Here is a 15,722-nt window from a genome sequence, read left to right as displayed (position 1 = left end):
AATGATGGGATTGTGTCTCTGTGATGGACTGGTGACCTGTCCAGGTCTACCTGCCTCTCAACCAGTGCTTGCTGGGATAGACTCCAGCTTCCTGGAGAGCCTTGATTGGACTAAGCAGTGAATTACAGGATCATGAGACCATCAGGGGGAACTGACGATGGTTTGTTTCGTGGGGGTCAAATTATTACTAAAATGTTGACATCTGGACAACATAAATCCTGCTGGTCCCACACCGGGGGACACTTTGCTGTGCAAGGTGCAGCGAAATGTCCAGTCGCTGTGGAGTGAAAAGGGCTGCATCGTGTCAGGAAACTTGGTCTCAGCATCGCTTTTCTTCAGGCCTGTTTCCAGTTTGTTTTTAAAAACTTAAGTAATTATTTAGTTGTTAGTAATCTAGTTAGTTTCAAGCTGTTTCAGTGGTCATTGCTGGTTTTCTGTCAGAAAGGTGATTAGGAACTGCCGTCTCAGTGATGGTGCTGCAGGACGGTGCGACACACAAACCAGTCCCCGGATCAGTGGTACTGGACCTCGTCGGGGTCTTTCTTCTGTGGAAGGTCCAACACAGCTACACGTGTGGGTGGTGTCCACAAAAATGTGTCCTTAGTATTCACTCATTAGTTTCACCTGGTTTTCAGTTTCTTTGTGGACTGGATGACTTCACTCTTCCACTTTTATGAGATAACAGCTGTTGGGGGTCCACCAGAGATGTTATGTGGCTCACTGTCGCATATCGCAGCCAAACTGGTCCACAGTTGTCCTGGTGGTGGGGGGGGGGGCTGAGGTCTGGACTCATTGGTCCTCATCCAGCAGGTCCTCTGAGATGATCCAGGCTCTGTGGTGGAGACTGCTGTCATCCTGCAGGATGGATATGCGATCAACTGACTGTCTGTATCGGTGGATAACATCTTCTAATATTAACCATCACATGTCAGTAATATGTCTGTTACAAGCCAACCTGGCGACACTTTGGTCTCCAAACATCTGAACACCAACAGGAGAATGTTACAGCGACATGTTGGATCTGCTCTACCCACACAGTCATACCTCCATGTAAAGATGACCATCATGCTCTGCAGCCATGTGTAACATTACACCAACATCACCAAACAGATTTCCTTCCCTGTGTGCCGAGCAGAGGTGTGTAAAGTAGAAGTCCTGCCATGTTTCTGGATCAACCTAATCTAATCTGATTACATTCACCTGGTTTAGTTACTGGTTGGGAACCGGACAATACTTTTACTGTATAGTGTCTGGATTATACGCCTCTGGTGCCGAGGTTATCATTTCTTCACCTCTCAGCTCATCTGGTTTTTACTCTACGCCACCAGAGCCTCACAGTCTCGTTTGTTTGCCTGCTAAAGTTTGGTCATGTAGGTGAAATGAAAACGGATGGAGGTCGCTGCCTGCAGGAGGGGTCTCTGGTACCTTTCTGTCTTGTGTTGGAACACAGTCTGTTGTTCCTTCACTGCGCTGTGGACAGGATGTGAAGAATCATGTTCAGCAGCTTGTGCAGCGTTCTGTCCCGGACAGTCAGCGCCAGCAGCTCCAACACAGAACCTGCTTTCTCTCTCAGTCTCTGGTGCTGATGCTGCTGATGCAGCAGAAGCTGATTGCACATGAAACACTGAGGATCTCAGCCTCTTTAAGAAGCAGAGTCTGCTTCTGTTGTTTAGGGACGATGGCAGTGAAAAAAACAAAAGTGGTGAAATAAACTGGTTATATAAGCTTTTGTGGCTCCGTAGCCTCTTAACTCGATGGCAAAACTCCAGCTCCGAGAGTGAACCGGTGATTTTAAGAAGCGTGAAGGCAGAAGAAACAGCTGTGAATGAGTCTGACTGAAAAGTGAACAACAGAGACCCTGTCCCTCATGGCGTAGCTCGCCACACACTGATCTGTCACACTGATGCGCTCACGTCACTGACATGACTGACAGTTTGTAAAAAATAGTCCTAATTTATCTGGTGTTATACTGAGCCTCATTCACACGAGGCACACATTCACATGCATGTCCACCTACATGCACCTTCTCATCACGTTCAGTTCATTTCCCTCATTCATGGAGAAAACATGTCTGATAAGTATTATTACTGCAGCATGGTTGACCTGGCGCGATGTATGGGAAGCCTTTCAACACAAGCAGACTCACCAGCTCAGAGCAGAGCCATTGTCTGCATCTAATCCATATTTAATGCAGAATACATAATCTTGTATATTCCGGAGTTAACCCTTAAAACCCAGAGAGATCGCGGTTATCGCCGAGCACGATCGCTTGTGTTGACCACAGTTTCTCAGCAATGGTAGTGTGTAACGCTGTGAAGTAAATTGTGATGGATAACGTACCCTTTAGGTGATCTATATAAGTTTTCCAGGTATTTAGATCTCCTCTAGGAGCTTTACAATCCAGCCACAAATTCAAAAGTTGTGTTCATTCAGAGACTGTAGTAAATCCACACTGGTCCTTAATAACCCCATTATTCATAAAAAACAGGGATGTTGTTAAGAAACCTCTTGAAAATAATGATAAAGCCATGTGGTGTTAAACTTCCCACCATTCAGATAGCTTAAAGTGATGATAATATCCAGTCAGGAGCAGCCAAACATCAACGACTGAGCAGAAAGGTCTTTGAACAGACAGAAATACTGGTCATGTCTGGCCTGAATTAAGCCAAGGAGGTGGTTTTGATGCAGTGGTGCCAAAAGCAGCTGAGTTAGAGTTGGTTTTGTGAGGAAAGTAGGTAAATAGTTGTGTAAATAACTGGAAATAACAAACAAAGGAATGCTGGAGGCAAAAGTGTAAATTTGTAATCAGCTTCTGTGATGTGTTTGTTTCAATGCCAATATTTTCCTCCTGAAAACAAGATCAGCGAGAAATGAAAAGAGTGTTTAGTTTATCACACAGAACACTTTCAGCTCAGTACTTCTGCTTCAGTTTTCTTTGTTTTGAAACAATTATAAATAATTTAAAGCTGAAGAACACAGTGTCTTGTTCCACATGGCGATGCTGCTGGCGGGATGGATCTCTGGTATGTTTAAATCTTGCTATAGAGGTGAAGAAGTCTCTGACTGAGATGAGTCTGTGTTCAGGGCTGAGCTGCAGGGTGACAGAGTGGAGGTGTGACAGGAAAGCTGTGGGCTCATGGAGGATGTGTGTTCTGTTGGGAAGGAGGCAGGAGGTGAACCGAACCTGCTGAACATGCTACTGTCCAGACCTCCATCAGTCTGATCCCCCTTTAAGTTGAAGCCACACATTCTTCATGTTCTTCTGCCAGAGATGCTTTCTAACTTTTCCTTTCTCCTGCACTTCTTAATCTTTGTTTTAAGTTGTTTTCGTGTTGTCGTCAATACCTCCGTCTCCCTCCCTGAAAGCTTTTTGATGTTTAACAGCTTTTTCAGGTCTCTGGAGGTCCAGGGTTTGGTACTGCGGAAGCACTGCGCTGTTCTTATTGGGACGATGCTGTTCACACAGAAGTTGATACAATCTGTCACGCAGTCAGTCATGCATCTCCATGTGGTCCACAGAAGACTTTCTAGTCTCAATGCCTCCTCTCAGAGCATCTTCAGCTTCATCAGACCAGGTGTTAATAGTCGGTGTGATGCCTGGTTGCTGCTGAACGTTTGGTTTGACGAAGGTGAGAGGAACCAGATTATGGTTTAAATTTCCTAAAGGAGGCAGGAGGGAGGAAATGTATACTTTCTTTTTTTTTTTTAACACTTTTCATAAAATAAGTCCATTTTTTCTGATGGAGCAGATGACAACTGGTTGGAATATGGGTAAAGTTGCAGAGAGGGAGACGATGAAGTCTCCAGAGATGACAAGAAACGTGTTAGGATTCTGTGTTTGTAGCCTAGCAACGACGGAGCTGATGACGTCACAGGCTGTGTCCTCAGTGGTACCTGGTATGATACAAACCAGTGTAACACAAGTGGGTAAATAAAATGGCGGAAAATTCACAGCTAACTGTTCCATGTGTGTAGATCTTCTCATGCCATTGATGGCAGCAGTGGTGGTTAAGAAACTCTACAATCCCACCACCATTTAGCTTTTAGCTGATTTTCCTCATCTCTTCTTACCTGCTCATAACGCAGCGTACAGACACATTAAAGCCCGAGCTGGGTTCAGGCAGCCATGTCTCTCTGACGTTGTTTCCACATTTGGAGGAAATGGTTTGAATTTCCACCATTTTTCTCTCTGCCTCACTCCTGCCCTGTATCCTCCTCATTTCCTCTTCAACTCTTGACGGAAAGCTGATTGGATCTCAAAAACTATAAAAACAAACTATAAAGTTCTATCAGATCTACTCTGGTTTGCTTCTCACGAGTGAATTTCTAGAGTGAATGATAGATGAGAAACGACTTATTCACTGTTGATCTGTGTGTTATTTTCTACACATTGTCAGTAATAATTTCTGTTTTTGTTGTAGTTTGCCTTTATGCTGCTCTGTCGATTGATACATTAATTTTACATAATTTTAGCCTCATAATCTGACAAAAAAATGACAACTGAGGCTGTTCTGGGAAAAAAAAAACCTTATGGAGGAAAATGGTTTTATTGTGGTGCTTAAACCTGAAACAGTCAGTAAAAATGCATATAAAATCACTTTAAAATCTTAAGAATTATGACTTGTGATTTGAAGATGATCTAACACTGCTTAAGGAAAAAGTTTTGTAGTAAAAGCTTAGTCACTACCTCTTAAAAAGTGAAGGAAGGTGTTAGCAACAAGCTAACAGCAAGGCAAACAACACATCAAGCTAAAACCAAATGAAATGTCTTAAAGTTGATTGAGAATGAGTAAGATATGGAGAATCATTGTTTTTAACAAGCCAAACACACCATTTTAATCAGTTTTTTATGTTTACCTGATGTGTCTCTACTAGCATGTTAGCTTTCGCACGGTCATTAGCATTCTGTCGGATGTCAGCTAGCTTGCTTGGATCCTTTGCTGTCATTTACATGGTTGTGTGTGAAAAACATGCTAAAATAGCTTTTTGTCTGGAGTTGTGATGTTGTCAGATTGTACTAATAGTGTTTCTGTCAATTGATAGTACCCTGAGCCCCAAACGGTTAGGCTAGGTCATCTTCACTGCTGCGTTAGCGTGCACATTTTCACACAGCTTCAGTGTTGGCCATTATCCTCTCAGAAAGGCTTTTTACCATGGAACAATTTGACAAACACGTGTCCAATTGAAATAATTTAATTTATGATGGTTTAACTCTACAGCTGCATCAGTTTTAGTCTTACTGCTCCAAGTAAACACAAACAACAGCTCCAGCAAATATATGTAAGGCTTTAAATGACCCTTTGGTGTCTGAGATAAAGTATTCGGTTTTACTAATTCCTTATTCAGCACAGCTATGCTCAGTAAAACAGTCTAAACACAGTTTAAGGGATTTTTTCCATAGAAATAGACTAGCACAAGATTAAGCAGTGATTACTTTAAATTAAACTTAATGATTGCCGGATTGCTGGTAAGCCTGATGTGTACATGCAGTGAAGTTTAGCTGACTGAGAGCACATTTCAAGCTGAATCATTCCAGAAATAAATAACCGTTAAATAAAAAATAGTCTGTCATAAATAGCTCTTCTTTAAAGGCTGAACTTTTCAGCAGCATCAGATGAGAGGCCGAGAGCGACAGATTGGTATCAACATTAGAACCTTTGCAGAATGAAGGATGCATAAAAAATAGCTTTGTGCCAAAAATATCCCAGTTACAAGCTATTTATAAAATGAAAGGATAAAGAGATGCATAAAATTTCCATGTTTAGCAGATGGATTAAAATCCTCTCGGATACTGACTGTAATTAGATGAGCTTGTGAGTGGCAAGTTATTTGTTTTATTATCTAGATATTTCTTTTATTTTCTGGAAAATTCATTGGGTGTGATACAAAAGGTTGTCTGGGAAATTTGCTGGCTGCTCATAATATGCTCTGTATTGATTATGGTGGATTCCTTTTCCTCCTAACCTAATGAGATAGAGAATGTGATGGTGGGATTAGCTAACCAAAACACATGTGTTTATTACATCTGACCTCATTTAGTAAATTTTAAAGGTTTCTATGTTGGTAATTAACTTTTCTTTAGTCTCTATTAAATAAATAAATAAATAAATAAATAAATAACAACACCTCACATATGATTGGCTGCATTGTCTGCCCATCAGAGAGCATTTCTGCTTCCTGTCTGCATTCAAGCTCATGAGAAGCTGAAGATTTAGTTCTCTCCAATGGGAACTGACTCTCCTCATTTGCTGCAAAGCTTAGCTGAAAGGTTCGAAACAACAAAATGTTTCGAAAACAACAAAAAGCTAAAAACAACAACAAAAAAATGTACACAACTTTTTTTGCTCATCATTTTTCTTAAATCAGGAAAAAACAACACAGAAGCCGGACCATCATACTGCTGCCCAAGAAGAGAAGTAAAAAGCATAGAAACTCAAAGACAGTGTGTGTGTACTGAGTGTTAATGGTGTAAGAAAATATCAATATATCAAAATATGTAAATATTTTATGTGAGAATATTGAAAAGCACTGTATGGATTTTCTCATGAAAACAGATCTTTTCTGATGAGGCAGATTTTAATGCCTTTATTAATAATTTACATAAAGATAAGTGTAGATCCTGTTCTTATTCACTAAGTTGATGTCAAGCTCGCAGCACCTTTAAGTTTTTATTCTGCTTTAATAGTTTTCTTACAATTAAATTCTAGTTTTAAAAAAATGCAATATATTGTCTTATAGTATTGCAGTGTATCGTATTGTGATATGTATCAGGGCTGGGAAGATATGCTTTTGTCCCGATTCCGATTTTTTGGGTGCCAATTCAATTTAAATTGCCATTCTCACAATTCTTCAATATTGTTGATTTTTGTGGATAAAAAACAAACAAAAAAAAATATGTATGAAACTTATTTTTTGCTAGTCATCTTTCTTGATTTCAATGAGGAAAAAACAACACAGTAGCCAGACAATCATTCTGCTGCTATAATGCCCAAGAAGACAAGTAAAAAGATCAATAAAACAATAAAAATAACTAAAATTTTATAATGGATAATTTATATTTATTTGAAAAAAGAAAAATAGATTTTTTTTAACAAAAAAATTGATTTTAAAATTATGAAGCAAAAAAATCAGGATATTCAATTTTTCGATTCGATTTTCCCACCCCCTATATGAATCATGATATGTATTGCATTGTCATATCGTATCGCCAGATCCTTGCCAAGGCACACCCCTACTGAGTATTTGCAAGTCATTTGTAAAGAAATACACAAACTAAGGCTAAATGTTACTGATGACGGAAACTCGAGATAGGTTGTGTGTGTAAATGACACAGCTTGCTTCAACCTGATGGAAAAGGCGTGAAAATACAGGCTAAAAATGAGATCTAATAAAGCCAGTAAAACACTCAGTCTATTTTGTACCAAGTCAAATATCAAAAGTCAAGTCATTCTAAAAGCGAGAGCTGGTACAGTCATGAGCCCGGCGGGCCACCATATCAGCCGGATGTGATTTGAGGGAGAAGTGTGTATTTGTGAAATACCCAGGGGGCAAAGTCTGGATGAGGTTATGTCCTAATTCCATCCAACATCAAAATGCCACAGGCTGAATGGCTGCCTTGATTACACCAAATTACCCAGCCACCCTCCCACCCAAAAGGAAGGCATGTAATTACATTATTTACACTGGAGAGCTTTCCTCTCTGAGACGCCTCCAAGTAAATACACGCTGGCTATGAGGTTTTTTTCTCCCATTACTCATTTTCACTGAAAAATAAACTAAATGCCAATTGTTTGGTGAAGCAGAGGAGCGACGGCTTGGGGGGCACGTTGTGGCATGCGAGAGGTGAAGTGATAGCTCTAATGTGAGGTTATTAATGTCATCTGATGCGCATTGCCTGACATTACTAACCCCACATTAGAGCTGACATCTACCTCACATTTACAGCTTTTATCCATAAACAAACGTTTTCTAGATAAATAAAAGAAATTACATGAAGAACTAGAAAAGCTCTCGGAGAGTTCAAACCTCCGCCGAGGACCTCACTTTTCCTCATATTGCAATTATTTCTTCTCTTCCTATGATAATCCTAAAGGGACCCCTATTTTTTCTTATTCTGGATCATAGCATCCGGAGTGATTCCTTTACCTGGATCAGTTTTCGGTATATTTTACAACCTGTCGGAAGCTTGTCCCAGTCCTCCTACCATTTTCCTTGGAGACGTGCACCAATGTTGTAAATGTCCCTATCTCACAATGTTAAAGAATCCTTTAAAAACAGTCCTGGATCCAAACGGTGATCAGGATCACCACCAAAATTTAATCAGCTCTTCCTTTTCACATTTGCAACAACTCCTGAAAATTTAATGAAAATCCGTCCGTAACCTTTTTGAGTTATCTTGAACACAAACAGACAAACACAAAGACAGATAAACGCCGGTAAAAACAGAACCTCCTCGGTAGAGCTAATAAATGCTGAGGAAGAAGACAGAGAAAAAACTGGCTAATCTGTTGGTTAAAGGGAAACAACTCCTGTTTCCACTACATCAGAGTAAAATTGGAGCTGCATCAGATCTCAGTGGTTCCTCATACATCTATCAGAACTTTCATCTTCCACGTATGACTGTGGGTCATTTCTGCCAGCGTTCATCCTACATGCATGGATGTTTTGGTTGTATTTACCTTTGATGCCGTTTGCACTGTAGTCCACTGTCTGCATTTGGTTCACCTGAAGCGAACAGAACTATTAGTGCGTTCCAGTTACCCTCTGAGGTTGTTTTCTGTAGGAATTATTGCTGGAAAGGACAAAGTGACCTCATTTTTCTGAATGAAAAACATTTAACTTGTAGACAACCCAAAGATTTCAAGATGGTTGCACCTGCCTTTGTTTTCTTTAAATTTCTGTCTGATGAAGTTATATAGTCTCTAGTGTAAGTAGCAATATTTGTTGTTGATAAGTACCATGTTAAGATGGATGGATGAAATGTCACATCAATATGATTAGGATATTAATCATCACCATCGGGTATTCTCATGGTGCAGAGGAACAGCTTGTGATTGTCTAGTTCGGTGGAGAAAAATTGTAGATGCTCAGAAACTGACTGTTTTGGAGGGTTTCCACTTTATTTTAGAGTTGCTGTGGTGGAACACCAATCAGCTCATGACGATGCTACTCTTGTTGCTTGGAAGTATGACACAACTGGAACACACTATGGACCAGACCTACTAAATGTTCACTGCACATGCTCCACTAAGAGTGCACAATGAGGGTTGTGTCTTTCAAAGGTGCAAAATACCGCATCTGCCTCCAGTTAGTACGTCTGCCACAATGAATATGCAATATGGGGCGTTCATACCATAGACTGTATATGAAAGATGGACGAAGCCTCTGGCGGTTAAATGTGAAGCCTATGCGAAGTGCATAAAACTGCAGTTCCCCCTTCATCCACTAGGGGCTGCAAAACAGAGCAAATCCACATAGACTCCCATGTTAAAAAGACCAACTTCACCACAGAAATAAACACGTTTACAGCAGGTATAAACATGTTAACAGCAGAAATAAACATGTTTACAGCCTGGTTCAAAAATCCCCTTTAGGTTTAATAGGTCAGGTTTACCTTCATGACAACTGTGGGGGGAGTGAATTTTTTTCCAACTCGCCCGTTTAAAAGTAATTTAATCTCCAAATTCTGCATATTGAGGGCCATGTCCTTTTGATTGACAGGTACCCAATCTCCCGCTTCAAGTCAGAAGAACGTAGAACAACCGCGGTTTTTAGCCGGTTAACAACGTGACTTAGCTTTAGCCCGCTTACCTCCATTAGCTGGTTAGCTCCTGTTATGTCCAGGTTAGCTCGTTTAGCTCTTAGCTACAGAAAGCTCTGAGTTCGCTTGATGTCAATCATCCACCATGACGCTCACAGCCCCCCTCGCAGCCCCCCCTCTTTGCCCATATTTGTATTTTCCAGGCGAGACGACACGCACAACGCTGCCAAGATGGCGATGGTAGGAACCGCCCACCGAGCTTCAATTCAGCTCTTCAGAAACCTACGGGTGACGTCACGGAGGCTCCGTCCATCTTTCTATATACAGTCTGTGGTTCACACACTATTTCACCTGTTTTGGGAGGAAAAAAAAAAAGATATTTTCAGTCATTCATTCAGCTGCAATGTGATCTATCAGCAACAGTCTCTATGCAGGCATCAGCCAACATGCACTGTAATGGCTGGCTCAAGCAGCATAATAATGGACACCACACTAGGGATGAGATTTGCGACCACTGTTTTATTATCAAAGGAAAGAAAAAACAAAAAAATAAGGACAAGAAAATGGAGGCTTTACTATATGGTAGTGCTCCAGCTGTATGAAGAGAGAGAGAGATAAACCAAGGGGCCTTATAGACTCACCCTGTGGATCACAGGTGCTAATGATTTAGCTAATGAAACTGCAACTAGAAACATGAAACAACAATCAAGCCATTTTTAACAGAATGTAACACACACTTTCATGTTTGCAGTCAGTCCAGAATTCTGATGTACAACCAGAAAACATGAACGCATCACCCCGATTTTAGCTTCTCTCCACTGGCTGCCTGTAGTTTTAGAATAGATTTTTAGAATAGAAGATCTTATTGTCTGTTTTTAAAGCTTTCGATGGACCGGCCCCCCAATACATTATCGAATGCCACCAAATTTACACCCCAGTGCGCGCGTTGAGGTCTCAGGGCCAGTCCCAGCTTGTCTCAGGGCCAGTCCCAGCTTGTCTCAGGGCCAGTCCCAGCTTGTCTCAGGGTCAGTCCCAGCTTGTCTCAGGGCCAGTCCCAGCTTGTCTCAGGGCCAGTCCCAGCTTGTCTCAGGGCCAGTTCCCGGCTTGTCTCAGGGCCAGTCCCAGCTTGTCTCAGGGCCTGTTCCCAGCTTGTCTCAGGGCCAGTCCCAGCTTGTCTCAGGGCCAGTCCCAGCTTGTCTCAGGGCCAGTTCCCGGCTTGTCTCAGGGCCAGTCCCAGCTTGTCTCAGGGCCAGTTCCCGGCTTGTCTCAGGGCCAGTCCCAGCTTGTCTCAGGGCCAGTTCCCGGCTTGTCTCAGGGCCAGTCCCAGCTTGTCTCAGGGCCAGTTCCCGGCTTGTCTCAGGGCCAGTCCCAGCTTGTCTCAGGGCCAGTCCCAGCTTGTCTCAGGGCCAGTTCCCAGCTTGTCTCAGGGCCAGTCCCAGCTTGTCTCAGGGCCAGTTCCCGGCTTGTCTCAGGGCCAGTCCCAGCTTGTCTCAGGGCCAGTTCCCGGCTTGTCTCAGGGCCAGTCCCCGGCTTGTCTCAGGGCCAGTTCCCGGCTTGTCTCAGGGCCAGTCCCAGCTTGTCTCAGGGCCAGTCCCAGCTTGTCTCAGGGCCAGTTCCCAGCTTGTCTCAGGGCCAGTCCCAGCTTGTCTCAGGGTCAGTCCCAGCTTGTCTCAGGGCCAGTCCCAGCTTGTCTCAGGGCCAGTCCCAGCTTGTCTCAGGGCCTGTTCCCGGCTTGTCTCAGGGCCAGTTCCCGGCTTGTCTCAGGGCCAGTCCCAGCTTGTCTCAGGGCCAGTCCCAGCTTGTCTCAGGGCCTGTTCCCAGCTTGTCTCAGGGCCAGTCCCAGCTTGTCTCAGGGCCAGTCCCAGCTTGTCTCAGGGCCAGTTCCCGGCTTGTCTCAGGGCCAGTCCCAGCTTGTCTCAGGGCCAGTTCCCGGCTTGTCTCAGGGCCAGTCCCAGCTTGTCTCAGGGCCAGTTCCCAGCTTGTCTCAGGGCCAGTCCCAGCTTGTCTCAGGGCCAGTCCCAGCTTGTCTCAGGGCCAGTTCCCAGCTTGTCTCAGGACCAGTTCCCGGCTTGTCTCAGGGCCAGTTCCCGGCTTGTCTCAGGGCCAGTCCCAGCTTGTCTCAGGGCCAGTTCCCGGCTTGTCTCAGGGCCAGTCCCAGCTTGTCTCAGGGCCAGTTCCCGGCTTGTCTCAGGGCCAGTTCCTGGCTTGTCTCAGGGCCAGTTCCCGGCTTGTCTCAGGGCCAGTTCCCAGCTTGTCTCAGGGCCAGTCCCAGCTTGTCTCAGGGCCAGTTCCCGGCTTGTCTCAGGGCCAGTCCCAGCTTGTCTCAGGGCCAGTTCCCGGCTTGTCTCAGGGCCAGTCCCAGCTTGTCTCAGGGCCAGTTCCCAGCTTGTCTCAGGGCCAGTCCCAGCTTGTCTCAGGGCCAGTCCCAGCTTGTGGTGCCTAAGACGAGGTTTAAGACTAGAGGGGACAGGATATGCTTCGTAGTCGGTCCAAGACTCTGGAAGGCTCTGCCCCTCCGTGTCCGAGCTGCCCCCACAGTGGAGCGCTTCAAGTCTCGTCTAAAGGCCCACTTTTATTCTTTGGCTTTTAACGCTGCATGAGTTGTGTGGTCCGCTGCGTCTTTTACTTGTTTTATTTGTTCTTTTTAGTTATTTAATTGGGTATTTATTAGTTTTAAAATGTTTTACCTCTTCTTATTATTTTAATGACATCATTATTTTATTTTATTTTTATTTTGTGATATTTGACTGTGCCTTGACTGTGATTTGACTTTGGAGACGTTCTGTTTTTTAAAATATGCTTTATAAATAAAGTGGATTTGATATCAAACCTGAGATCAATGTTCCTGATAGAAACTTTGTCTATTTTTAACACGTTTCAAAAGGACGTGCAGTCTGTGTGCGTAACACATGAAGGAGACATCGAAACAAAGCAAGGAGACGCAGATTGCACATGGGAATTACTTTTCGCAAACTGGGATCTTAGGAGGTCTGGCGTTACGTTTTTTTTGCCTTTTGCTTCTTTGATCTGTGTCGGTTTGGTTGTGCGCTCACATCTCCCCAAATGAAGCATGCTTTCTGAGGAAAGGAACTGGGATTTGATTCAGGACTGGTGGGAATGCACCCTAAGCAGGAGTTACTGGTTCTCTACCAGTCGCTCTTAAATCCAGTTATTTTCTCCAAAGTTTAGTGAAGTCTTCAATCAGATTAAATTTCCATCAAATTCTGCAGGGACTGTTGTGTAGAGATGTGTTGTGAGGAAGCAGGTATGGATTGCAACAGGAAGCGTATTTTCAGCCAGAACAGGTGAGTAGTTGAGTCTGGAGGCGAGCGGCACTGGAAATGATGGGAATGATGGGTGAAGTTCAGACTGGTGGCAGGGAGATGTGCAGAGATTAAACATAATAATGACCGATGTAGGGGTAAAGACTCAGCAGTGTCCGAGGAGAGAGAACAGAGGTCAAACCCAAGACGAGATCCAGATCCTTACAGCATTACGTTTAGCCAGGTCCAGAAGCCGGAGCAGACAGAGATACATGATCCAGATCAGCATCCGTAACTGGTCCGGGGTCCGAAGCAGGTTTCACACAGGAAGTCCGAGTCTGAAAATCCACAGATCCTCCGTGACACAGTTGCCATCATGGACGCCATTTCATAGATTCCAATGAAACTTTGTCGTGTTCTGGTGGCATCCAGTTAATGTTACATTTACTGTACCTGTAACTCCTGTCTGTACGCCGTCTTTCATGTCTGCACCACCCTGCTGGAAATAACGTTGCTGTTCTCGTGCACACGTGCAGTTTTAGTCATGACTTTTACTGAACTATGGATCTGCTTACTTCATCTGTATTTTATGAAACAGTAAAAGTGGAGGTTTAGATCTGTTTTTTCTTTTATTTTCTTTTACTTTAACTGCGAACAGAAATAAAAGAAAACAAAACAAAATAAAAGAGACCAGACAAAAGTCTGCAAAAGAGCATGAAGAAGTGAAGACACATGATCAGCACAGCCAACTATATTAGTTTAATGCATTGTTATTCTCCGTACCAGCCGCTATGAGCACACCTTCATGCCGACATTAACACACAGCTCCTTTAGAGCCAGTCCTCCATCAGAACGATTCGTCCTCCACCAGGAAGTTTGTTTCGTTTTGAGAATTAATTTATATTTGCGCTTTGCTTTAACTTAATCCAGAACACAAACGCAGCCTACACACCCTCCTCTGTGGAACAAACACAATGATTCTCTAACGTTCAGATTATAATCTCCAGGTTTTTCATGTTTCCTAGAAGTAAACTGTTTCCTGATTTCAACATGAGGTGCTTTCAGTTTACCAGGACCATTATCTTCAGTTGTGTATTTGCTTGAAAAATAGTGTGTTTGTTGCTCCCTAGGAGCTACATTGTTTACTTTTCTGACAGCTCTCGTTGGCAGAGTAAATACTGGTTCCAGGTTGCTGTTATAGGTTCTCCCTCTAGACTTCCACACTACAGCTCAGCAACATAAGAAGACTTGCATACAGGATATATTTAGCCCTGATGTCCTGGAGAAAGAAGCACCTGCTAACATCTGGACTTAAGTTTCAACTTTATTCAGACCTGCATAAAATACCTGCAGGATTTGACAGTCGCATTGTGGAATGGTCCTTTAGGACAGACTCTTTTAGTGATGTAATAATTACACAACGGCCAGCAGATCTGCACACACACTGATTTTATTTTACAACTTACAGTCTGCTGGACAGTCCTGCCATGCCGTGCCGTGCCGTGCCGTGCCGTGTTTGTGCTACATTTTATTGTATTGCAGCGATCCTAGATTTATGTTCTGGCCAAGTTTGACTGTTTAAATATCTGGTCAACAGGCTGCGATGCTGCTTGTGTGGGGTTAAGTCAAAGATGTGGTTCCAAGGTGAAAGAAGTGGGGAGAGCAAGATGGGGGGGGGGGGGGTTCTTAAGGAGGATGCGTGCTGGTGCAGGACTGTGGCGGAGAGAACAGAGTATCTGGTGGTTGTGGCTGGTATTTTGGTGTGGTTACGGCCTACAGTAAACATAAGTAGTTTGACTAAATGAGCCTCCATTAATTCTTCAAAACGTCCCGCTGGACGCCACAGTAATAAAGTTAGAAATAAAGTTTGATTTGATCAAGTTTTAGTTGGTTGTCTGTGCGTCTCATTACGCTGCATATTCTTTTAAACACACGATAGATTGTTTTGTGTGACGAAAAGAACTGAAAATAACTGAGTTATGTAAATTTTACAACCCTCTTAAGTCATTAAAGACAAAAATGTCCACTTCCAATACACTGCTGTAATCTTTGATAACACTGAAGCAAACATGCACACTGTTCTTCCGCCAGACCAACCAGACAATTCTTTGCCAATGTAACGGCTGGTGAATGTTGGACTCTAACAAGGGCCGGTGACAAATGGACTGACAAGAATATATTTAATAACGATGATTGTGTCGAAACTCCGGGAATGGGGAAACGCCAGGAAAAGTGCCAAACAGAGAGGACCGGAGGCTAACGTGGTCTGGTCTAGAAGTCATTTAATATGCTCAAGAAAAATTGTACTAATCTCGAGATTCATTCACGTGTGAGTTGGAGAAACATCTGGAATGTGTGTGTGGGGGGGGGATCCATGTCCTGAGCAGGTCTGAGAAATCCCAGAGGCAGAAAGCAGCTACAAAAACCAGGCTAGAGACAGGAGTTAGGATTGGCTTGCAGATAATCTGGCAGAGAGCTGAGGGTTGCATGGTGTTTAAGAGGGGAGTGGAACAGGTGAGGTGCATTGAGTTGCTTGATGATAATTGCAGTGAGCAGGAAGCATGCCCATATAAGGCAAGAGTCAGTGAGGTAGACCAGAACCAGGACAGCCAAGGTGCACTTGAGTGTTTCCTCTGAAGTGATCTCCTTCCTGCTTTCTCTTTACGTTACAAAGAAAACAAAGTTACAACGTCTGACGT

Source organism: Telmatherina bonti, assembly GCF_933228915.1.
Source record: "Telmatherina bonti genome assembly, chromosome: 15".
NCBI classification, from domain to species: domain Eukaryota; kingdom Metazoa; phylum Chordata; class Actinopteri; order Atheriniformes; family Telmatherinidae; genus Telmatherina; species Telmatherina bonti.
This window is presented reverse-complemented; position numbering follows the sequence as displayed.